Source organism: Heptranchias perlo, chromosome 36 (assembly GCF_035084215.1).
Source record: "Heptranchias perlo isolate sHepPer1 chromosome 36, sHepPer1.hap1, whole genome shotgun sequence".
NCBI classification, from domain to species: domain Eukaryota; kingdom Metazoa; phylum Chordata; class Chondrichthyes; order Hexanchiformes; family Hexanchidae; genus Heptranchias; species Heptranchias perlo.
This window is the reverse complement of record NC_090360.1, coordinates 15,537,604-15,564,206: the sequence shown is the minus strand read 5'-3', so window position 1 is coordinate 15,564,206 and position 26,603 is coordinate 15,537,604. Positions and strand designations below refer to the sequence as shown.

The 26,603-nt window shown below is 40.8% G+C and overlaps 1 protein-coding gene across 2 annotated transcripts in view; it reads right to left on the bottom strand.

Moving 5' to 3' along the window:
* Positions 1-26,603, bottom strand: part of LOC137304136 (rho GTPase-activating protein 22-like) — a 295,940-nt gene that overhangs the window by 213,558 nt on the left and 55,779 nt on the right. The window lies entirely within an intron of this gene.

Here is a 26,603-nt window from a genome sequence, read left to right as displayed (position 1 = left end):
GAATCGCATGGATGGAGATGTGGTGCAGTTCGTAGACATTTTCTATACAGTTAAATAAAAGTACAGAAGTTGTAGTTACTTAGTAAATTAGCATTCAAAAAATCGAAGCCAACAATGTGATGAAAGAAGAAATTCACTTCTTGGAATTCATTGAAAATCTGTCATTATTTTAGTTGCAATCAGTATTTAAGAGGTCATGATCCACTGCCTGTTGAAGCTGTGCTTTGGAGTGGAGCGACTCGGGTTTCAGTCCCACTTTTCTGAGTTCCCAATCTCACGCATTCTGCCTACAGAAGCACTGGGCAAAGCAAATTGTATGGACATCTCCACCAAGCTGCTCCTGCACACCTTCTAGTGACGTGAAGAGACGAAAAGGCTTTGGCAGTTGTTTCACAAGTGCTTCTTGGCCTCAGAGGCGCGTGGCCCACGAGTCGGCTTTCTACCTGTTCAGAGCATCAACAAGTGGCCCATCTTCCCTACGTTTGTGTCTCAGGATAAAAATACATTATTTTTTAAAATTATGAAGGCTTACAATAAATTGCCAGCATTAAAGAGCATCAAAGAGAACATCAGAATTCACCCCTGTCCTGTCACTACCCTGCACTGTCCAGTTCAAAGGCTGATGACTTACTTATGGTGGGGGAGGGAGGAAAAGATCTTCAAGGTGATAAAAAGGGCAAGTTGTGCCCCCCCCCTTGCTAAATATTCTGACCAGCCTCCATCACTGGGTCTCAAATACACACCCATGTTTGTAGAAATCCCACTCTGGGGTTGTTATTATTACTTAGGAGGCTTCTTTGTAACTGCAAGGACTTGGAACTCAGATCTTAGTCAATATAAAAGTAATGCTTACAAGTAAGAAACCCAAGACAACACAGGGTCAGATAGGAATTAGATACCTCTCCTCATTTTTTCTGGATTCAAGGTTATAGAACTGAAATAAGAATATTATCAAAACTTGCTGAGCCACCCAATGTCAAAATGAGTTCTGGATCATTCCCAATCATTCCCCCACCCTCAGACTACTATAAATGACACGAACATCAATGTAAGTGACGCATACAACCAGTTTTAGTGATAATATATACCTTTCATGTTGAAACAATGAATTATCTTTGAGTGTAGTGGCTGTTGTTGTGTAGGTAAACATGGCAGCCATTTTGGACCTTGCAAGATCTCCAAAACAGTGATGAGACGAGTGACCTTTTTTTTTTGTGTGTGATATATTTGAAGGAGAAATATTGGCCAGGACATTGAGAGAGCTCCTCATCTCCAATTAGTGCCATAGATTCTTTAAAGTGCACCTTAACCACCAGAACAGGCAGATGGGACCTCAGTTTAATATCTTACCTGAAGGATGGTATCACAAACAATGCAGCATTCCTTCAGTACTGCAGTGGAGTGTCAGCCTAGATTGTGTAATCAAGGCATGATGTGGGGTTCAAACCCACAACCATCTAACTCAAAGCACCAGGGTTACCACCGGGGCTTAACTTCTACTGTGTTGGACTGCAGTTCAAGAAGGCACACTGTTGGAGTCGCTGTTGAACATGATTCCTCTCTCATTGTAAATATCTACAATTCTGTTGTAAGCAGAATAGACTTCCTCCTATATATGAGAAGCCTGTAACTGTTATATTGGACTGACAGACTTTGTTCAATGCAAAAGTCGGTCAGTGGTTTTCTGGATAGTCAGACACTTCCTCTTCTGGATTTTATTTTTGCTCAGTTATTTTATTTCTGCCTAAAACATATCAGACTAACCAAGAGAGCAAAAAAGTGGTAAAAATGTCATTTGCATTTGAACAAAGCAGCATTTCTTTGGTTGGATCTGTTTGGATTAGTTTAATGTGAGCTGAATCAAACAGGCACTACATGTCTTACCTCAGCACTTTCCTCTGCTTTATCACCTTGGTTGTGAAGTACTGAAACATATATCTCTTTCGCATCATGTAATGTGCAAAATATTGCCCATAAGATAAGTACAGTAGCCTTATTACTGAATAAGAAACCATGAAAATATGTCTCTATATAATCTGTTTTCTTGTATTTTCGCGTCCGCCAGTTTTCCCTTCTGAAGACATTCAGCCATACTGGAGGAAAGACCTTTGGAGCCTTGCCAAGGCGGTCATTCTTCACATTGAGCCTTGACAGAGAGGTTAGCAGACTGTTCAATCATGAAGAGCATTTTATCAGAGCCCAATCCTGTCCTCACCTTATGTCCACACTTTCCACCAGAGGTCACTGGTGCACATTCAGGAACATGATTATTCTTTCCCTGTCCCCATCCCGAGTCCTAGAGCATGGAGGTCAATAGTGATGGTGCGAATCTCTACCCTGTGCGCGATCAGCTACCTCAACGTTGGCTGGAAATCAAACATGGGACTTTCCTTGTCCGAATGGCTCAATCCCACACTGGTTAATTCATTTACCAACAAATGTGTCTGCAAATTTCTAACAGATGATCAGGAATGAGTTGCAAAGTAGTGATTCCGCTGTACAGATCTGATGTTGCCAAACTGCGGGAGTTATCTTTGAATGTTGGCAGAACTCAAGTGAGTTATTACCTGGGCAGATAGTCAGTGTTCCTCCTGTTTGTTCTGAACTTATTTGTCACTTTTTTTAACCATTGTGCGTTCAGCATACCAGAGAGATTGTGTTCAACTGAAATGTAATAAAGGTGGTGGAGGCAAGGTGCAGAAGGCAGATGCAGTGTGAAAGCAGCACGTACCAGTGGTTTATATAGGATTGTCAGCAAATCAACATCAAGCACTGACTGTTAGAAATTTAAAACAGTTAATTCTACAGAACATTTATAAAATGGTGGGACTCTGGGAAACAGAAGGTGGAAGTTTTGTTTTGATTGTGGGGGCAGAAATTGGATTGCAGTTCTCCAGGGATAGCAAGGCGTATGACAAAGTGAGGTCCATGTTCGACTGGGGGATCAGAGGGGATCATCCCACGCTTTAACCAAACTGTGATGTGGAGATGCCGGTGATGGACTGGGGTTGACAATTGTAAACAATTTTACAACACCAAGTTATAGTCCAACAAAAATTGTTGGACTATAACTTGGTGTTGTAAAATTGTTTACAATTAACCAAACTGAGCATCGTCCATCCCACCATGATGCCTACTGAATCATACAAAATGGACATTAGACGACAGTTTGAGTAAAGTCATATTTTACTTCTGTTTTGGAGTATACATTTCGGATTATCTTTAGTACTACTACAGGTAGCAAGTAAATCTAAAATTCATTCTTAGAATATTTTTTGTTCATTTTTATGTTGAATATTGAAGTATTGTAGTTATTTTTGTTGTACTTTTTTGCATTTGATGATTCAAGATTTTTTTAAAAACATTTTTAAAATGTCCCTTCACCAACATGAATTACTGATTATTTAGCCAATCAGAGCCAAATAGTTTACTAATTGATCCAGTAATGTGTGTAGCTTCCTAAAGTCAGATGATAAAGATCAGTCATCATCTTTATTTACAGAGCAGCATCGAAACTCAGCAATAAGACAAAGTGAGGTGACGTTTTGGCCTATTTGCCTTGGTAAACCAAGAAAGAAGGGCCATGGTCTCACTTGAAGCATCAAACAGAGATTTTATATGGAACTTTGCCAATGCGCTGGCTTAGCAAAATCCATTAAATTGAAGAACGCTCTGCAAGTTGGAGGAAGGTGAACTGTTTGTAAATGTGAATTTGCACAGCTAATGTAACGTAGCAATGGAATTAGCATGCGATGTTCAGGAAGGAGTCAGACGGTCTCCTCTTAAAAGAGCCACTGTCTTCTTGCCAAAATATTTGGCAAACATTTATTTTTGTTTTGGTGGGGGAAAGAGCTATTTTCTTCAAGGTGACATCAAGGATGCAATGGCCGATATCAACAAGATTTACACCATGATGTGTTGCAAAAAAATGAAACAAAATCAAGTTTGAAGGGGTGCTCCTGTAAGCAGTAGCCTCTTGGGGAATCTTAGGTCATTTATCATTTATTCGGGGAATTTAATCTGAACAAAATCAAATCCAACTGGCTTTCTGAAACCTTAAGATTGAGCTTGGTAGGGGAAAGACTGTCTAAAGTGTTGAATGCTCAGAATAAGATATTTGGTAATGAAGAAAGCCCAGGTCAATCTGGACTTCAGTTTGTCTTCATAGAGATTCAAAATCTTGCCTCTCAAGACCAAATCTGAAACTGAATGTCGTAACTGTGGAACATGGTAGATGTCATCTGTACTTAGTGTAAGTGAACTGGCTCCATAATGTTTTAGTCTAGTTTGCTGCTCATCCCTAATTCCTCATCACTCCAGTTGGCATTTCCTTTTGACAATAGCTGGATGACATTGTGGGCAGTTCCCTCTAAATAGATAATGCAGTCACAATCTGCACACAACAGCAGCTGATCGAACTGACCAGTGTTTTGTGGCTTTGCTTCTAAATAACTCATCCTGAACATTTCTCTGAGGGAAAAGAAGTGTTGGTGGAGTGAAAATGACTTTCTGCCACTTCTGGAACCGACTGCAGTCAGATGACTCCAACCCCAAATTCAATTGCAGAATGTTGTCTTCAGGGATGTCAAATCCCAAGATGGAATTTCAGTGACATGATTGGACAGGGAGACAAACTGCAATGCTAGCCCCCACCTCATCCCTGAGCTGCTCATCATCACCTCATTAATACCATTGAAGTGATGGGTGTTAACATTGGACCTGACTATGTGGTCCAATGGCATAACTTCTCAATTGATTTTGTGTCCCTCCTACACTAGGTTCTCATTCCTGCAGGGAATGCTAGCATTACAGTTGCCAATGAGTTCATCATTGATCCAAATGAGGACCAACTGACCTTAAAGTAAAGTCTAGAAAAGACCTTCAATATACTTACGTGCCCATTTGTTAAGGTGGCCAAGTGTCCGTTTGTCACTTAACTTTGTATAATAATTATAAATAAACTGAAAGTTATAATACAAGAACACTGAACCAGGGCAAAAAATTCTGCATCATTTCTGAACTTAGTTAGAAATATAAGTGCCTTTTGGGATCTTTTCTGTGAAATTGTATGTTATCACTGAGATATCCATGAGATTTGATGCACCTCACTTTTTTTTATCAAGATTTGGACTGAACTCAGTGTGTTTTTTGGATCTGGATTCAAATTGAATTTAAATCCTTGTTTTCCAGATTTGGATTTGATTGGAATCTCTGCAATAGATCTTTCAGTACGGCTTTTTGTGGGGTTTTTTTGGTTTCTAGTGAGTTTTTTTTTAAAAACCTTCATCTACATTGTGGGAGCCGACCAGCGTATTTTCTCGAAATCGAGCAATAGCAGAAAGCGCAGATATCAGGAGACAAATTGGACAGTTCAGATTTTGAAGTGGTTTGGGATTTTATCCTGAGAAAGGACATCAAACCAAAGCAAAAAAAAAACAAATAGCTGAATTTCAAGGATTGTGTTGAACTAAGCCAAGTCCAGACTTCTGGCAGTAGAGTCGAATTTTTTTAAAAACTTTTTTATTTTAATTGTAAACTGCAGATCCTTGAAGTTCCATACGTCAGCACATAAACCAACTGTCGGAGCACCTTTGGTCTCCAAAGTGGCTCCACATGAACACCTCAGTCACATTAGAAAGAAACTCTGTCACACAACATTGCAGGTATGTTTCTTGGACATATACAGATTTGTTTAGGATCACGGGTGCCCATATGGTGAGCGTCCAGAATGTGTGGTTGTAATTGGATACAGGAATGTTCCCCCTTGTGGCTATGTTACTTTGAGAAACATCCAAACATAATGTTCAGTCTGAACTAATCATAGGTTGCTCAAACTTAATTCCTGCTTATTTTGCACTTGTCACTTTCTGAATGGCTGCACTGTCATTTAATGTGTATGTGCGCGTGTGTGTGTGTGTTTCTTATGTAGAGACATATTAACACAGAAACAACATAGGCTGTCAGTTATGAAGGTGAATTGTTCACTCTCTGCTGTTCTGTCATCACTGTGCAACTGGTTTGAACATGTTCTCTCAAATATGTATTTAAGTAAAGCATGTTGGCAACATATGTGGCAAGTAGAAAGGATGTGATGATTCAAGAACATTCTTAAAGTAACATTGCTGATATATTAAATAATAGAAATAACTATGAGGTAGAAATTAGTGTTGGTAATGTTACCGTGCATTCATACCAAATTCATTTCTCACTTATTTCAACAAGGCAGTAATCCATTTAAAATAACCATTTTAAGCATGCATACAACCACATCACCTACAGTATTTTCTACCCTCGCCTGAAGTAAGGTTTGATTCAGTTACTAGCTGAGCTGTTTTTGCTGGGAATGGTTAAGGACAGACAGAGTAAATGATAGCTTTTGAAGTGCTTTACTGAATTTCAATGGTGTTCTGAAGACAATATATCAAAACGTCAAATGTACTAGTAAAGGCATTGCCCCTGGTCAGTTAATGAATTTTAGGCTTTTTAATACTCAAGATGGTGACAAAGTTGGCCGAGAGACTTCAGAAACCTACTCCACTGTGCCATCAAATGACCAGGGCCTGCAATTACATCATGACTGTTGACACCATAAAATGAAGTGGGAAATGTTGACATAGCAGTTTACAATGGTAAATGTTGACAGAAGACCATAACCAAGAATCATGACAAAAGGCAGTAAGGTTTTTGGATAGGAAGTGCACAACCTACAGAAGACTTTTAATAATATATAGATTATATTTTACCATCATCAAAGAAGCTTCTCTGAAACCACCTCACAGACCGTTTGTTATCAATATTTCTTGTACATAATAGGATTTCTTTCCCATTATTTCAGCAAGTACACCCTTCGCTGACCACTATTAATACTACCTAAACATAGGAAGAGGTTGAATTTCAGCCCTGAGGAGTATCATTTTTGATAATGACTGGATTGCTCAAACAAAATGACTCAATCAGAGATGGTGCATACTTTGTACAGTATGGAAGCTGGAGGTCAGTATATCTGCCCAAGAAATGATAAAGAGCATTGGACTTTGTATGGAATTGTATTCAGCTGTAACTTTTCTCACTATGAGTAGAATGGGCCTATATTCTCTGGAGTTTAGAAGAATGAGAGGTGATCTCATTGAAACATATAAGATTCTGAGGAGGCTTGACAGAGTAAATGCTGAGAGGTTGTTTCCCCTGGATGGAGAGTCTAGAACTAGGGGGCATAGTCTCAGGATAAGGGGTCGGCCATTCAAGACTGAGATGAGGAGGAATTTCATCACTCAGAGGGTTGTGAATCTTTGCAATTCTCTACCCCAGAGGGCTGTGGATGCTGAGTCATAGAGTATATTCAAGACTGAGATAGATACATTTTTGGACTCTAGGGGAATCAAGGAATATGGGGATCGGGCAGGAAAGTGGAGTTGAGGTTGAAGATCAGCCATGATCTGATTGAATGGCGGAGCAGGCTCGAGGGATCGTGTGGCCTACTCCTGCTCCTATTTCTTATGTTCTTATGTTCTTAGGTTCACTTGGCTCAATCATTTCTGTTACAAATTATTTAAAATATACCATGAAACTGATTGTTAGCCCTAATTTCAATTCGAGTAACACAGCATTTGGGATTGGGTAGCACTCTCACCTCTGAGTCAGAAGGCTGTGGGTTCAAGTCCCACTCCCGAGACTTGAACATAAAATCGAGGCTGACACTCCAGTGTAGTACTGAGGGAGTGCTGCACTGTCAGATGCACCGTCTTTCAGATGAGACGTTAAATCGAGGCCTCGTCTGTCCTCTCAGGTGGACGTAAAAGATCCCATGGCACTATTTCGAAGAAGAGCAGAGGATTCTCCCCGTTGTCCTGTCTGATATTTATCCCTCAACCAACATCACTAAAACAGATTGACTGGACATGATCACATTGCTGTTTGTGGGACCTTGTTGTGCGAAGATTGGCTGCCACATTTCCTACATTACAACAGTGACTACACTTCAAAAGTACTTCATTGGCTGTAAAGTGCTTTGGGAAGTCCTGAGGTTGTGAAAGGCGCTATATAAATGCAAGCATTTTTTTCTTAACACCATTAGATATCAAGTTGATCATTATTTTATCACAGTAGGTCCAGTACAAAATCCACTGCATTTAAGCAATTGTTGTTCATTGTACAGTAAGACGCTGCTTAAGTATCATTTATCGTGAGTCCTGCATGCTTGGTAACCCAGTTATGTCATGAAACGAATCAACATGATGCTGTCATGGAACATGTCTTCTGCTGAACAAAAAAAGGTCATTCCATGTTGCTAAACTAAGGACAGGCTCCTCTGATATCTCAGTGGATGACGACACTGCAGTCTAGATAGGATATTGGTGGGGAATGACAACTGGCTTCATTGTCCCTGGGCTAGGGAGGGGGAAGGTGAGCCCAGGATTGCCACTTTTGATCACTATCCACAGAGTGCATGTGAGTGGATGTTGGGTGAGGACAGGATCGGGCTTCACATCCCCTCCCCATGGTCGAATTGCCCGCGGAATTCTCTGTCTGGGCTCGTGCTTGGATGACGTGCCAGGGCTGCTGGTGCCTGACAAACCAAAGTCCACCATCATCGTCAGGAGAAGATAGAGAAAATCAAAAATAAAATAACTAAAACATCATGTACCGACAGAAGTATCTCAGATTTTAAATAAAATTGATTAAACGGTTCAATTAATTTAATCTATTTAGGGTTATGTAAATATAGTCAGCTCCATTGAGCTTTAATAAAAAGCAGGTTTTTCACGGCAGTCTTGTCATTGTGGTGCAGTTACAAACCTAATCGGTATATCATGCACAATAAAAAGGTACTTGCAGAGCCACAGTGTACAAAGAGGTGGGTGAGATGTTAAAGCTGGTATTAGTCTCTATTACAGATGGAATGGTGCACACAGATAGTCAGGCTAGGGCACAGCTGTGGTGAGCACTCTCAGGTCTCTCTAATCTGCAGTCTGGGGAAGAAATCACTTGGTAACTTTAATAATAGATTCACTTGCGATTGCTTTAGTCCATTCAGAGGGATGCGTGATAGGAAGCTGTATCAGAATGATTAATGTTTAATGATGGTGACGGGACTCCATCTGACAGTTCTGAGTTAGAGCAGAGGAAGACATGAAAATGATCACTAAAATTAGTCATTCACTATTCATGATTAATAGCTAATTAAAAAAAATATATAACTTTTGAATGGACCTGATATCTGTTTCTCCTGCAGAACAAAACTCAATACATGAAACCATTGGTTCAAGGAATCTTTATCCTTGCATTCAACTTCAAGAGTGTACTTAATTCTTCATCTCTCAGACTGAATTGTGATCAGTGGAAGAACATTTAGATAGATTCAGAATTTCTTTCAGGGTTGGTTGTAATGTAGCACAACTTTTAGAAACTGGCAATCAGTGTGCCTAAAGTTCCAATTGTGTTCCACCTTCACAGAACATGTGCATCCATCTGGAGACAGACTCCACAGACATTTACTGTTGGCATCTCTTTCCCTTTTCCTTTACTCTCCTCGTCTCCTGAAAGCACTGATCTGCGATCGAGTTTGGTTGCATGCAACACTCTGGTGCCATGTCGGAGTGACATTTTCCGTCTGTAACCCAAGGCAACGGGTGCCAGCAGGCCATTCATCATGAGGATGCCTCATATCCATGTCCTCACCGGATGTTCATGTCTGTGAATTGAATTAGGGGATCACTAGACAGTGATCAGGAGTGGGAACCCTGTCTGTTTATATTTTCTCTTTCTTTTGCAGTCCTGAGACACTGAGGCTCAATGTACTGTCCTCACTGCTGTTGTGGCTGAGATCAGTGAGCTACACACAGGCCTGGGATCGAACCTGGGGCCTTCCTGTTATATGTGGTTCGGCAATACATCAGGTGGTGAATTTACCCACTGAACCACCTGCTACTGTTTTTGTTTAAATGTGAAGCTATGATTTTATTCCCTGACTCTCCCTCTTGTGCATTTCCCCCTCGCTTCATCCCACCATCGGCAACCTAGGTCCGACTTTTTGGAATTCCCGCCCTAAACTCCTCAATCCCCCTTTCCTCCTTAAAACCCAACTCTTCAACCGAGCTTTTGGTCACCCTCCTAATCTCTCCTCCTTTGGCTCATTTTCCCCAGGCCTCTGTGAAGTGCATTTGGGATGTTGCTATACAGATGAAAGTTGCTGTTTTTCATCAGTGATGTGTCTATATTTCAGGACTGGAACTTGTGGTGCAGAACAGAAACTGGGGGAGCAGATTTAACCTAACCTGCCCGTCAGAAAACTGATGGGATCGGGTGCAACGCTGGTTTTACAACCCGCCCGATTTTACTCTCCTTTGAAGCCAACGGATAGTAATATTGGGCGGGGCGGCATTCCACCCGATCCCGCAGGACTCCCGCCCAGCGAGTTGGGTTAAAATTACACCCTAGACGTCTGTAGTCTGACTGGTTTCTTGGGGTGATATAACGCGATCATTTAGTTCATAGGCACTCGAATAAACTATGTCACTGGGAATGAGACAAACATGCTACTTTTCTGTCGCGTAACATTTGGAAAATCCACAACTTACTATTATTATAAAGTGATTCAGTGGGCTAACCAGCACAATATCCTTTCACTTCTCGGACTTTTGTTTGAATCCAGTCTGGGATACGTGGGCCTTGGAAAGGGTGCAGTGCAGATTCGCCAGAATGATATCTGGGCTTAAAGGGATAAATTATGCTTATGGGTTGCACAAACTGGGCTTGTATTTCCCTGAATTCGGAAGATTGAGGGGTGATATCGTTGAGGTCTTTAAAGTGATAAAGGGATTCAACAGGGTAGATACAGGGAAACTATTTCCTCCGGTGTGGAATCCAGAACAAGAGGGGCACAATCTTAAAATTAGAGCCAGGCTAAAATCAGGATGTTCTTTTTGATACAAGGGAGAGTGGAAATCTGGAACTGTCTCCCCCAAAAGTTTGTGGATGCTGGATCAATTGACATTTTCAAGGCTGAGATCGATAGAATTTTGTTAGGTAAAGGTATCAAGGGATAGAGAACAAAGGCAGGTAATTGGAGTTGATGTACAAATGGTGGAACAGGCTCAAGGGGCTGAATGGTCTCCTCTTGTTCCAATGTTCGTAAACCTGTCAACCAAGGCACCATTTCTCCACACGGAGCAAGAAAAAAATCAAGTCAAACATAAAAATAAATAAACAAAACATTTTGAGTTGGAGTGAGGCTATTGTACTTTTGACTGACACCAGTCACCATGATCTCCTGGAGTTTTGCTTGATTACCTTCAGGGATTAGAGAGGAATTTCCCAGAGTTTTTTCCCCTAAACTGGCTTACGTTTTTTTCCCTCTTTTTTGTCCCTCTCTGGAGATTGTGTGACTGTAGTGTTGGAGGGGGCGGGGAAGCGGGTGCAGGGGTGATGAGATGGAGCAAAGATGAGATGGGATGGAATGGGTTTAATGATTGCATGTAGGTTGCATCTTGTTGGGATGGGACAGGCTTGGTGGGCCAATTGGTCTTTTCCTATCTTTTTTCGTATGTTTAAAAGTGAAACTGAATTCAAAGAATGAGGAAGATCTATGTTAAGGAATCTAACATGACTTATTTGTATGGTGTCAGTCTTGGCTCACCTCTGAGTCAGAAGGTCAAGTCCCACTCCAGAGATTCAAGCACATTATCTAAGCTGACACTCCAATGCAATACTGAGGGAGTGCTGCACTGCCAGTGGTGCCATCCTTCCGATGAGACGTTAAATGAGAGGCCCCATAGGCCCTCAGGTGGATGTAAAAGATCCCACAGCACTATTCGAAGAAAAGCAGGGGAGCTCTCCTGGTATCCTGGCCACTATTCATCCCTCAACCAGCATCAATAAAAGACACATTATCTGGTCATTATCTCATTGCTGCTTGTGGGATCTTGCTGTGCGCAAATTGGCTGCCGAGTTTCCTACATTACAACAGTGACTACACTTCAAAAGTACTTCATTGGCTGTAAAGCGTTTTGGGACGTCCTGAGGTCGTGAAAGTTGTTAGATAAATGCAAGTTCTTTTTGATCACTTGCTCTATCTCCACATACAAGTGAATTGTCCCAGAGTAATACAGACATTGGAGGTGGGCAGCAATGTAATCGAATATTAAAGCCAACTTGCAAAAAAGCAGCCCCAAAGGACTTCTAACCCTGAAATTTTAGGTCCAGACTATATGCTTAGTAAATGTGTGTAAATTCCTCTGTGTAGCTGCCTTGCAGATAATGCTGGGAATGTCCTGCACATTATGGCCTACGGTTGGGCCATAACACAAGAGGAACAAACTCTAACCTTTCTTGGAGTTACTTGCAAATAAATAAATAAGATGGTGGCCCTTTAATCAAAAGTAGAAAATGCTTCTGTGACCCGATTTGCGAGCATAGTAGTGGATTTATCTCAGGGTTTGTCAATAAATAAAATGAACAGTTGTGTTATCAATAAATGTGTTTTTTTCTACCTGCTTCCTTTGAAGGAAGGGACATGCGATGTTGGCTAAAACTTCAGCATCGGTATATGCTGCGATCAATGAAGATGTAAATCTAGATTGGTGTTATTGTGAGCCATTGCTTTAAGTGGGTTGGCACTGGCGTTAAAATGAAGTTGATCGGAAGAGTCAGGCTATAGTCTCAGAATTTCCTTTCATAATGAGGCTGCTGCACCATAAAAGCATAAAGTTCACTGACCCTGCAGGCTGCAATAAGAGCAATTGTATGTAGAGACAGTAAAAGAATGAGGAGGATTATAGTGACAGTAGGTAATGTGACATTACTTGCAATGTTTTAAAGTTTGGATTTGGGAGGTGCAAAATTCTTGGTCAAGTTTAAATCCAAAACAGTTCATACATCCCCACCAAGCACAACAATGGAGAGTTAATAAAATCACATCATTGACATACTTGACACGGTAAATTTTACTCAATGTGACCTTAATCATCTAAGGCAGCTGCTGAAGCAGAACAGCTTTCTTTGGTGGGTGACTCAAGCACTTGTATGCTTAACGCACAGTCTGAAGATCACAAGGGAATGCCATGGTGCAGTCTGTCACTAACTTGCTTCAGTTGAGTGACACAGACAGAGGAATGTCATACAAAAGCACTTAGCACTTATTCACTAATATTGGCTTTGCTTGCCATGTTTGTATTTTTTTAAAGATCTTGTTTCAAATCAGCAATATCTCTACTTTTGATTAAAGGGGGAACCATCATAGAAAAAGTGTTTGACAATCCTTTCATTTATTTGCAACTACACATTGCAGTGATGTAAGTGGCATCACCTTATCACGTGTGCTATGAAGGTGATACATGAAGATGATACAAGGCCCTTCTCATAACTCAAACTTTAAAAAGTTTTCCAAATGCTTTTTTTCAACAAGAGGGTGGCTTTGAAACTTCTGTCTTTATTCTCCTCCTCTTGTCCCATTGTCCATTACATGATCTGGGCTGACATTCCAGAGCAATACTGAGGCAGTGCTGCATTGTCAGTGGCGCAGTCCGTTAGATTAAAATACATTGAGATTTCAGTTGTCTGTTCCAGTGGTTCACGTGGCTATGAACTAACCCTTGGCACTATTCACAGAAGAGCTGCAAAGCCTTCCCCTGTCATCGCCAATATTTCCCCTTCAACCAAAAATAGATAAACACTCAAATGGTTGAAGCTTGTGGGATCTTGCTGTGCACAAAATGACTGTTGCATTTGCCTAAATAATAGTAGTCATTGCACCTCAAAAAATGTAATTCACTGTGTGAGGTGCTGTGAGATGTTTCTGAGAGACACGATAAGGCACAATACAAGTCTTCTTGTCTATTGTATCATGGTGGGGCTTCTCCTAAGCCATCATCAATGCAACTTGACCACTTGTTAGGAGACCAACACTCTACAACTACTGCTACAGGGCTGCACACCTCAGAGATTTCATAAAATGTTTTGATGAATCTCATGGAGCAAGGTTACTGTTCCTTGACATGAATAATGATCCTGGGCTGCATTAGCAGTCTTGAGGAGCAGAGAGGAAGGGTACACCGTTGATATCAGTAACGTCTCACAGTACGTTGTGCATATCTCAAAATTGACAATGTTTGTATTTTAGATGACCGAGATGGAGACACAGTCAACTGGGCTGGGACAGTGTTTTTAAAATGCCATCTGATCTTTGACACCTGGGTTTGAATCCAGCTGAGGCAGATGGGATGAAAATATCTTCCGTTTGATGTTTTTTAAAAGGTCACCAGGGAAATAATTTGCAGGCAGTCTCAATCTTTGTGCGTAAGTCCACAAGAGAAAACTGAACATAATTAGGACTAATTAGACCATCACATGCTGAGATGATGTTGGAGATGGAAATGTCACAACGCAGCAGTAGGGAGACGTACTTCTGAAGCACTGGCTAGAGATTCATTATAGGGCACCACAGGCAGAGTTCTAACCTCTGTCAGACACTATACCTATCTGTAAACTATCACTGAAGGGTTAACAGCAGTGTAATCGCAAGCTTTGAGCACAGAATGGACACCAGGGTACTCAGTAACTCCTTCTTGAGCAGTGACTTGCTTAAAGGCCACTCTCATAGACCTGATATAAGGTTGTTCCACATTCTTTAATTTATTTCTAAACCTTTCCCAGAGTTGCTGAGCTCTGAATTCAAAATTCTACAGAGAAAAACTGAAGATTCCTTTTTGAAAAAAAAATGTTGTATAAATCTTCACCTTGCCTCGTTTCTCCATTGCCCACTGGTTCTTCGTACGCCCAGCTAGGATTGTAAAGCCCATTACTTGCAGCACAAGTACATAAATTAAAGCTTTATTAAACATGAAGGTCTGCGGAGGTGGGAGAGTGGAAGGCCAGAAGTGTCCCCACCCCCTGCGGTATTATGAGCACCACTAATGTGCAAACAGGTAAATGAAAAACAGCCAGAAACTGCACCAGTTCAAACTCTACATGCAATCACCTCTTACAGTGCATATGTCACCCAGCCAATACCAATGAATGGAGTTAACAGAACTTAACAGTACTCGTTTTACTTGTACTGTATGCACGGGGCTTCATAATCATACCTGCAGGACAGGTGTACATAGAAATGCATAGAAATTACAATACAGAAACAGGCCATTCGACCCAACTGGTCTATGCTCCACATGAGCCTCCTCCCACCCTACTTTATCTAACTCTATCAACATAACCCTCTATTCCTTTCCCCCTCATGTATTTATCTAGCTTCCCCGATAAGGCATCAATGCCATTCACCTCAACCACTCCATGTGGTAGCAAGTTCCACATTCTCACCACTCTCTGGGGGTAGAAGTTTCTCCGGAATATCCTATTCGATTTATTAGTGACTATCTTATATTTACAAAGGACAGTAGGCAATGGAGAAATGAGGAAAGATGAAGATTTTTTAAAAAGTTACATTAAAAACAAGGAATTTGCTCTCTTGCTTGTGTGAGGAACGGATTAGGCCTCAAATTACTTTACAGTTGTGTCCTGATCAATCCTTACTTTTTATTGCTCTGTGAGGCCTCCTTACATTCTGCAAATTACATTTGGTACTTATTTTGGAATTACTTCTGACTGCAAGCTCTGGATTTTGTTCCACGCATCACTGTGAGTGGGCCCTGCGGTGCTTCTGCTGGTTTAAAACATCATTAGTCGAGCAGAACCAAAGAGGAGCCAGTGTAGAAGGTTAATGCAACCTAAATGACTGATGAACAAGGACACATCAATCTATTTAAATTTAGTAATCCTGCTCCAACAGTGACAGCGACTGTCTGGATCAATAAAATCCACTGGGGGCGAGGAGGTCACCTTTTCTCCTTTAGCTCTGCGGAATTTCATTTTACAGTTTCCCCGCAGGCCTTGATGGCAAATAAAATCAGAAAATAGTTTCTCATATCCATTGATAACACTTCAGAAATGCAATGAATGTATCTACTGCACAGTTAATTCTATCCTGTACCTTTCACTAGCAATTACCTTTTAAAAATGTCTAACATTTGCATAAATCTTTTCAGGTTGTGATTTAAATCTTCTCAACACCACTGTTCTGTTATCAATGCATGATCATTGTTGGATAATTGCCTAATGGGCTAATCTGCCAGGCAAAACCATAGAGCCAAATTCAAATGTATTTGAATGGTAGGCTGGGAGAGTTAAAGTCTATCCTCTGTAAACTTGAGTTCATCCAAAATTCTGCTGCCCGTATCCTAACTTGCACCAAGTCCTGTTCACCCATCACCCCTGTGCTCGCTGACCTAAATTGGCCCCCGGACCGGCAACGCCTCAATTTTAAAATTCTCATCCTTGTTTTGAAATCCCTCCATGGCCTCGCCCCTCCTTATCTCTGTAACCTCCTACAACCCTCTGAGATCTTTGCGCTCCTCCAATTCTGGCCTCTTGCGCATCCCCGATTTTAATCGCTCCACCATTGGCGGCCATACCTTCAGCTGCCTAGGCCCTAAGCTCTGGAATTCCCTCCCTAAACCTCTCCGCCTCTCTCTCCTCGTATAAGTCGCTCCTTATAACTTACCTCCGAGACCAAGATTTTGGTCAGTTGTCCTGATAACTCTTTTTGTGGCTCGGTGTCAAGTTTTGTCTGATAATGCTCCTGTGAAGCGGATTGGGATGTTTTTACTACATTAAAGGTTCTATATAAATGCAAGTTGTTGTTGTTGAGTACTAGAGGGATGATTTTGGATCACAATAAACTGGGCTGAACTGTTAAATGGGTAAACCTACAGACAAACAGGGGGGAAGTATTCAAGGTATTTGGTACGATACAAAACCAGTACATACCCATAAAAGGCAAAGGCTCCACTTGTGTAGTTAAGCAACCATGGTCAATCAATGAGGTAAGAGACAGCATGAAGCTAAAAGAAAAGGCTTACACAAATGCAAAAGTGGAAATTAAGCAGACTGGGAGAGCCATAAAAAGCAACAAAGGGATACAAAAAAAATAATGAGGTGCCAAAAGGTCAAATGAAAAAAAAACTTGCAAGGGATATTAAAGCTAACAGCAAAAGTTTTAATAAATATATTAAGGGAAAGAGACTGGTAATGGGGAACGTGGGCCCATTAAAGATGGATGCAGGTGAAACTATAATGGATAATATAGAATTAGAAGACTTGTTAAATGTGTACTCTGTATCCATTTCACAGTGGGTGAAGAGGACAGAATATCAGTGGGATAAGGGGACATAAAAATAAGTAAAGGGGAGGAACGTAGTGGATTTAATATCAATTTTAAAATGGTAATGGTGAAAATAATGGGACTTAATCTAGACAAATCTCCAGGATGGTTTCCACCCCAGGGTATTAAAAGAAATAGGTGAGGAAATTGCAGATGTGTTAGTCATAATTTTCCAAAGCTTTCTAGATTCAGCAATTGTGCCCTTGAATTGGAAAATTGCAAATTTTACTCTATTACTTAAGAAGGGAGGGAGGGAGAAATCAGATAACTATAGACCTAGCAGTTTAACATCAGTTGATTTCAATGGAAATAAAAATCAGGCAGTTTCTATAACAGCCAGACAAACTGGAACACCAGTTTTACACCGTAGTCTAGGTCTTGCTGTTGGTGAAATTAATGGATGAATGCTTAATATATCCGTATAATGTTCCTTTGCTGTTTTAGCATTGCGCTAAAATAAAATAAACAGAAGACCACCTACACTAAATTTTTATAACTTACAAGCTAAAGTGTTCAATGCAAATGAAAAAGCACACATTTTTTTTTAGTAACTCTATGAATTATCTCCCAGTAGTTGCAGTGTAAATAGACCCTGAGATGCCGCTGGGAGATGGGGAATCAAGAAGTTCAGTGTTTATAGTATAAAGAAATAATAGGAAACCTGGAGTGATTTATAGATTGGAATCTTACCATGGGGGTTCATGTGATTGTTCTAACATGCTTAAGCTTCCCTCTCGCAGCTGATGATTGTATCTGAAGCAGAGATCAGATTACTGTGTTGTGAGCACTCCCAGGTATCCATTATTCCCAGCAGTTATTTAATTGTACGTTCCAACTACTTCAAGCTTTCACCAACTGTCTTGTAAACCTTCTCCCGTGAGCAGATACTGTAGTTGCATACATTACTTGAAGAGATTGGAAATCTGACACAGTCATAATTCTTAAAGTACTTGTAGCTTTCCCACAGAGAGCCACATGGTTGGTCTCACGGCAATTGACTGAGTTTGACTGATGAATAGATTGTGAGATTGGTATAGCTTTACTTGGATTTTGAATCTCAGATCAAAGTATTTTATTAGAAAGTGGGTGCATTAAGAGTTAAATAAGTGCAACAAAAAAAGTTTTGTAGGAATACATACCAACCTACAAACCTTGGAAAAGCTGAGGAATTACTTTAAAAAAGCTACCACAGCCCCAGAAAAATGACAATCCAGAAGGCAATGTAAACTGAAAAATAACCCTAAATAACGTCCAGTGCTTCAAAGTGACTACATAGAATGTACAGCCAAAAACAGGCCATTCGGCCCAAATGGTGCATACTGGTGTTTATGCTCCACACGAGCCTCCTCCCACCCCTCTTCACCGAACCCTATCAGCATATCCTTCTATTCCTTTCTCCCTCGTGTCTATCTAGCTTCCCCTTTAAATGCATCTAAACTATTTGCCTCAACTTCTTGTGGTAGCAAGTTCCACATTCTAACCACTCTCTGGGTAAAGAAGTTTCTCCTGAATTCCCTCTTGGATTTATCAGTGACTGAATAAGTTAAATTCTTTTCATTACATTCTGGAACCACAATCTGCAATTCTGTTTCTTTTTCTATGAAAGCTGAAACCCAATGGCCTCAAATAAGGCACATAAAAAGTAGTAGTTACAATGGTAGTGCAGTGAGAAATGAACTTGTCCTGATTTAAGCTGCGACCACACCCATGTTGCATTAGTTGTCTTATTATCAGGAAAAAATAGAGTGCACAAACGTGCAATTTTTGAAGTGGTGGGTTTATAAACTTTTATGGGGAGAAATGAGTCCTAGTGCTGCAAAATATATTTCTTGGGGGTTCTGGGGGGATGTCCCTTGAGGAAAGTTTGATTAATTGTTTACACATTTTGGTTGCATTTTCCAACATTTTGAAGTGTACTGTGTTTCAGTATTTGAAGTCAAAAATATATATCTGAAGTATATTATATATTTTAAAATAGTATATATAGACTTTAAATATTAAAATGGGCTCCACTGTGACATGTCCAGGGACTGGGATGAGGGAGAGAGATCTAGAAAGCAGGACAATAGGGAGTAAATAGGGGCTGGGACAGTTAAATGTTTGGGAGAAAAGTGGATGGCTCGCAACTGTACTGTATTCCACTAATAGTTCATTATAGTCATAGGGTCATAGAATGACACAGCACAGAAGGAGGCCCTTCAGCCCATCATGTTGAGGCAGGTTGAGAAAGTGTTTAATAAGTATATGGAATCCTGGGCTTTATAAATAGAGGCATAGAGTACAAAAGTATGGAAGTCATGATGAACCTTTATAAAACATTGGTTTGGCCACAACTGGAGTATTGTGTCCAGTTCTGGGCACCGCACTTTAGGAAAGATGTGAAGGCCTTAGAGAGGGTGCAGAAGAGATTTACTAGAATGATTCCAGGGATGAGGGACTTTAGTTATGTGGCTAGACTGGAGAAGCTGGGGTTGTTCACCTTGGAACAGAGAAAGTTGCGAGGAGATTTGATAGAGGTATTCAAAATCATGAAGGGTCTAGACAGAGTAGATAGAGAGAAACTGTTCCCATTGGCGGAAGGGTCAAGGACCAGAGGACATAGATTTAAGGTGATTGGCAAAAGGACCTAAGGTGATATGAGGAAAAACTTTTTTACACAGCAAGTGGTTAGGATCTGGAATGCACTGCCCGAGGGGGTGACGGAGGCAGATTCAATCATGGCTTTCAAAAGGGAACTAGATAAGTACTTGAAAAGAAAAAACTTGCAGGGCTATGGGGAAAGGGCAGGGGAGTGGGACTAGCTGGATTGCTGTTGCACAGAGTCGGCGCAGATTCGATGGGCCGAATGGCCTCCTTCCATGCTGTAACCTTTCTATGATTCTATGACTGTGCCAGCTCATTGGTGAGCTATTTAATTAGTCCCATTCTCCTGCTCTTTCCCCAGAGCCCTGCAAATGTTTTCCCTTCAAGTATTTATCCAATTCCCTTTTGAAAGTTACTATTGAATCTGCTTCCATCACCCTTTCAGGCAGTGCATTCCAGATCACAACAACTCACTGTGCAAAAAATATTTTCTTCATGTCGCCTCTGGTTCTTTTGCTAATCACCTTAAATCTGTGTCATCTTGTTATCGACCCTTCTGCCACTGGAAACAGTTTCTCCTTATTCACTCTGTCAAAACCGTCCATGATCTTGAACACCTCTATCAAATCTCCTCTTAACCTTCTCTGCTCTAAGGAGAACAACCCCAGCTCCTCCAGTCTCTCCACATAAATGAAGTCCCTCATCCCTGGTACCATTCTAGTAAATCTCTTCTGCACCCTCTCTAAGGCCTTGACATCCTTCCTAAAGCTTGGTGCCTAGAATTGAACACAATACTCCAGCTGAGGCCTAACCAGTGTTTTATAAAGGTTTAGTCAAGCTCAGCTAGGTAGTGATGTTTAAAACCTGATGCTTTTGTGACTCCCTTTGCCCCACCATTGGCGGACGTGACTTCAGCCACCTAGGCTCCTCACTCTGGAATTCCCTGCCTAAGCCCCTCCACTTTTCCACCTCCAAGACCATGTCTTTGGCCAAGCTTTTGGTCACCCCTCCTAATATTTCCTCTTCTGGCTTGGCATCCATTTATTTCTGATTGCCCCCTTATGAAGCGCCTTGGGGTGTTTTTCTATGTTAAAGGCACCATATTAGTGCAAGTCGTCGTTCTTGATGGAGGGGACCATGGATAGAGCTGGATAAGTGAGGTGCAGCCATTTTGAGCCAGAGGCCAATTACTTTTTATAAGTTGTTGTGTGTCTGCGATGCCCAATCATAAAAGTATAAAGCAAACAGAGTTCTATTAATTTGTAATTTTGTTTTTCTAAAGTATTGATCAGACCACAAAAATTTAGAAATTCATATTTAACTTTTTTTTAAAAAAGAGAGTAACGGAATGTGTGAGCGTATATGAATTGATTTTGTATTCTGATAAAGGGAGTGATGTCTACTTCTTTTACTTTTTTGCTGATTAGCATCGCACAGGTCTGAACTATTTAAATCAATTTGAGGACCATTTAAATGGTAGCATCATTTTTCTAACCCCACACAGTCCCAGGGGAGTAGTTATAGGATTTTCACAATTAATGCTATATATTAAGCTATAATGTCTAAAGAATAATAGAGGCTTCATGGTTTGGTGGAATATAATGAAGAATGTTAACCATGTGCAAGGATAATTTATGGTCAATTAAGGCCATCCCTCCTCCCTGGATTTCCTGACTGCTTCTAATTGCTTGGATCAGACTTTCAAACCACAAGGGTACATAACAAACGTGACAAAGGGCAATCTTGTCTTGGATGTCAGCACTCCTTGACAGTTCACCCTTAGTGGATGAAGAAGCTTCCAGAAAAGCATAAAGCCTGCTGACCCATTTCACGAAGGCAGCAACTAAGTCAAACCCTCCGTCAGGTACTGAACAGGAAATGCACTCTGCTCTGTCAGATTTATTTTCAGCATCAAGAGAGAGATGGCTAAGGGGATCTTGCTTTACTCTCTGCTGCGTTGGCATAGTCAATAAATATCTTTGAAGATTGTCGCGAAATTATTTTGATCCAAGTGACTTTGTCTCCGAAAAAGAAGCTCCGCCAACATTTTTACCAAAACTTTAAATTGTTTTATTTTCGGCAACGGTATCAGGCTGTATTAAGGACAGTCCCATGGGGTCTTTGTTGATATTTTACTTGATGGTGGCTGGGCTCAATATTCCCAAATGGCTCACGCATGCTTGTAACGTTAATCAGAGGCAGGGTGGTCACCTGGACTAGTTTTGCTCACTTACCAGTTAGCCATAGCTCAGTGGGACACTTCTTGCTTCTGAGTCAGAAGGTTGTGGATTCAAGTCCCACTCCCGAGCCTTGTGCACAAAATCTAGGCTGACGCTCCAATGCAATGCTGAGGGAGCGTTGCACTGTCGGAGGTGCCGTCTTTCGGATGAGACGTTAAACCAGGGCCCTGTCTGTACTCTCAGGTGGATGTAAAAGATCCCATGGCACTATTCGAAGAAGAGCAGGAGAGTTCTCCCTGTTGTCCTGGCCAATATTTATCCCTCAACCAACATCACTAAAAACAGACCTGGTCATTATCACATTGCTGTTTGTGGGACCTTGCTGTGTGCAAATTGGCTACCACATTTCATAAATTACAGCAGCGACTACATTTATTAAAAAATACTTAATTAGCTGCAAAGCACTTTGGGACATCCAGATGGCATGAAGGGCACTATATAAATGCAAGTTTTTCTTTATTTCAAGTCTTTAAGGGTCGGAGAGCAATTTTCCAGATTTTATTTTCCCTGGGTTTTTAATCTGGTTTTTCGCCTCTCTCAGGAGATTACATGGCTCCGGGTGGGGAGTGTATGTATTGTGAAGCATTGAGCATCACAACTGTATGGGACAGGCTGTGTGGACCAATAGCTCTTTTCCTGTCTGTCGATTTTCATATGCTCGTATGAGACAAGACAATTGAGGTCAAAATATCTGTTCCCCAATAAAATAGCGTAGGAAAACCCCCCTGGCTTCTGTTTAATATGGAAACATAGTACTGTCATGAATGCCAATCCTGGATGTGAACCGATTACTAGTCCTATTAATATAATAATGTGACATTACAATTCTAAAGATGAGCAGTTGTCCTATGGTTGTTACTGCTGCTCTGAAATCTGCCTTGCAACGTGAATCGGGTGCAACCTCTTCAAGTAGAAGTGGCTTTGCAATACAAAGAGGGCTTACTTAGAATTTCTTTCTTTGGAAGTTTTGGCTATGAAGTTTTGGCCACTTCAGATGGTTTAATAAATTGGGAAAGTCCATGATAGAATATGAACGAGTCCATTTTTAATCTAAGTTCAAAAAAAGGTTGTGGAAATGAGTGGTGTAAACTTGGCCTACTGGGAGCCATTCTGAAACTACATTTGCAACAGCCACAATAACAAATTGACCGAAATATACAGATCAGGAAGGCCCAGTTTTGATCCTCAGTTTACATTGAGGTATCTGATCTCTGCCAGACCAGCCACAGGCACTGCAATTGTCCTCAGTTCCCCCAGGTTAGGAAGGGGAGGGTGGAATCAGATTCTGTTTACGATTGACATCCAGTCTTTTCTGCTAGGGACTGAGCGTATGCAGTTATTGGGTGAATACTGAAGCAGATTTGGGCTCAATACCTCCATGGTCAAATAGGTGACATGAAGAATGGTCACTTATGTAAAATACCACAGGACTGCTGGCAACCTGGAAACGTATCAGGCATATCGGAAAGGAGGAAATTGGGAGCAAGGGAGAAGGGTAATCCAAGTCTTGCTACAAAGAGCAACCATTTGCTTTATAAATGCCTCTGTCCCAACGTGGTTGACTGCAGTCTCATTCAACTACCACCAAAAGGAAACTGTATGAAAAAGAAACACTACAATAGGTTGCACCATGTACTGTTATCTAATTACTAATTAATGAGGTTGCAACAAATGTTAACACAGCCCCTTAATATTTTCCCATTACTGTGAAGCAATTTTTAATTGTTAAAGGTTGGATATCATGAGGAAATGGATGTGGCACTGAATCAGTTAAAATGCTTTCCTGAAGCTTAAGTTGCTTTGCTCAATATGAATCGGGCAGCTGATCAAAGAAATAAAATCTATCCATGATACATTTTGATTAGCACATGAAACATGCCACACAGGGGCTGTGATATAATAATGAACATCCCAGTTCCAATGGGGCTGTGGTTCTCAAATTAAAAATAAGGGGACTTGCAGTAAGAAGACTTCTTGTTTACGATCAACATTTTTGGGTCATTCATTAAATCTAAAAAAATTATTTTTTTCCACAAAATAAGGCACACTTTCAATATCCTTTATTTATTCATCAGCGATTTGATCGATCCTGGTGAATATTGTTTCCCATTAGGAGCTGGAGCTTTAAATAGCTGCATTATTTGACAATGTCAAGTCAATAATGCAATGCCTGACTGGACCTCTCTTCACAGAGGCAACTACTCACATTGCCTTTGCTACGTTCTGGCATCAGGCAGTAGTAATGCTTAAGTAACATGATCTGAATGGAGAGCTTACACAAAGAGCACTGGGAAAGAACGTATAAGAAAATACCCCCACCCCACATTACAATTTGTCTCTATAGCTATATGGAGGTCTCAATTTAATGAATGCCAACAGTGATCATTTGTCCTGCACATCCAAGGGAATTCTCCAGGCCATTGCTGTGTCCTAATAAATATATTCAAAAAGTGAATTAATAAACATCCTTTGGTATCTAATGGGGACATGATAATGTAGTGCTTTAGGTGCAATTAAAATCCCGAGTGTCAGATTTATCATTGCTGTAAGAACATTACAACTATATGCACAGATACTTCAGTTAGTGCTCTGTCTTGTGTATAGCAAACCTTTGAATGATGCTCCCACATCTGGAGGTTCACCAGCAATTTTACCTATGTAATACCTTCTTGTGACAGATTTGGCTGCCACTTAACGTTGGAAAATTGGTTTAATTAATTTTACATATCACATTAGGTGATGTATCGTATGTCTGTAAGGCATCCCCAATCCTCCCCTCCCCTGAGTTTTCTCCCCTCCCTTTGAAGGCACTAATGCATGCCATGATACAATTGGGCAGGTCCCTGCAGCGCTCAGTACCGCCCAATACTTTCTCAACAACAACAAGAACTTGCATTTATATAGTGCCTTTAACGAAGTAAAACATCCCAAGGTACTTCACAGGAGCATAATCGGACAAAAAAATTGACACCGTACCAAAGAAGGAGCCATTAGGACAGGTTACCAAAAGCTTGGTCAAAGAGGTAGGTTTTAAGGAGCGTCTTAGAGGAGGAGAGAGAGGCCCTTGTATATTGCTGCTTCACACTGATTTCACATTCCACAGTGACTAATCTTCATGCATGAACCTAAGCGATGATAGGCTATTTAACTGAACAGTGGCAGAGGGCTTATTACAACAGCAACTGATCATGTCCCCACCCCATTTTGGCAAACATACATTTAGCTCTCATCACTGATTCTTCTTCAGGTGAATTCGTGCTTTTCCATAAACCATTTGAACTGCACTCTAAGGGCATTTGACCCCTTACTAACATCGATGTGTTTGAAGTTTGGGGACTTGATTTTAATCATACTTAGCTGCCTTGAGTTTTCATTTCACATTGAAACTGATTGACCTCGGTATATATTCAAAAACTTGCCAAAAGGCTGATCAGAGGGGTAGAGAGATCTGGAAATGGATATAATAGGAGATGGAAAACACAACAGCAAGAATTCTTCCAGTTCCATAACAGGAAGAGGACAGTCAGGATCAGATGAGAACTTTAGAGAATGTCAATGGGGATGGACAGAGAGTTAATATACTCAAATAATACTATCCTGAAGTAACCACTAGAGAAGACATAGGAATATAGGAACAGGAGTAGGCCATTCAGTCCCTCGTGCCTGCTCCACCATTTGATAAGATCATGGCTGATCTGTGATCTAACTCCATATACCTGCCTTTGGCCTATATCCCTTAATACCTTTGGTTGCCAAAAAGCTATCTATCTTGAAGACTATGGTAACATGGATTTAGAAGGGGAAGATCCTGCCTGATGAACCTCCTTGGCTTTTTTGAGGAAATAAGTGGACAGTCCAGTACTATTTGTGTGCTGTTCTTAGATTTCCAAAACACCTTCAACAAAGTTCCTCATGAAAGGCAGATATTGAAACTGAAAATAGTGAAAATTCAAGGCAAAAACTGGATGTGGCTGAAGTATAAAAAGCAGTGAGTATTGTCAGAGAAGTGAGGTCAGGGTGGGGTGAAGAACTAAGTGAACTACCAAGTAGTAGTGTCAGGGCCCTAATGTTTACATTAATGACTTGGGTTCAGAAACCCAGTTCAAACTTGTCAGTTTTGTAGTTGATAGCAAATCAGAAGAGGGGCATTCAAGTTGGAGAAAGCAACAAAGGACCTCCAAAAGGCATTAGATAAAATTTACAAATGGGAAAATCAGTGGCAGATGAAATTCAATACAGTCAAGTAAACTATAGATGGAGTGGAAATACCTGTAGGTGAAATGGAAAGGGGGAGATGGTTAATAGTTGATTTGATGTCAAATCTCAGTGGAGCAGCAGTGGAAAATAGCAAATAGAATGGTAAATGATGTTACAAGGTCATTTGAGTATATATTGGAAAATGCCATATTAAAACTGTATAGTATAATGGTCAGAGTGCACCTTGAGTACTGTGTTCAATTTAGGAAGGCGAATGGTATGTTGGCCTTCATTGCAAGAGGATTTGAGTACAGGAGCAAGGATGTCTTACTGCAGTTGTACGGGGCCTTGGTGAGACCACATCTGGAGTATTG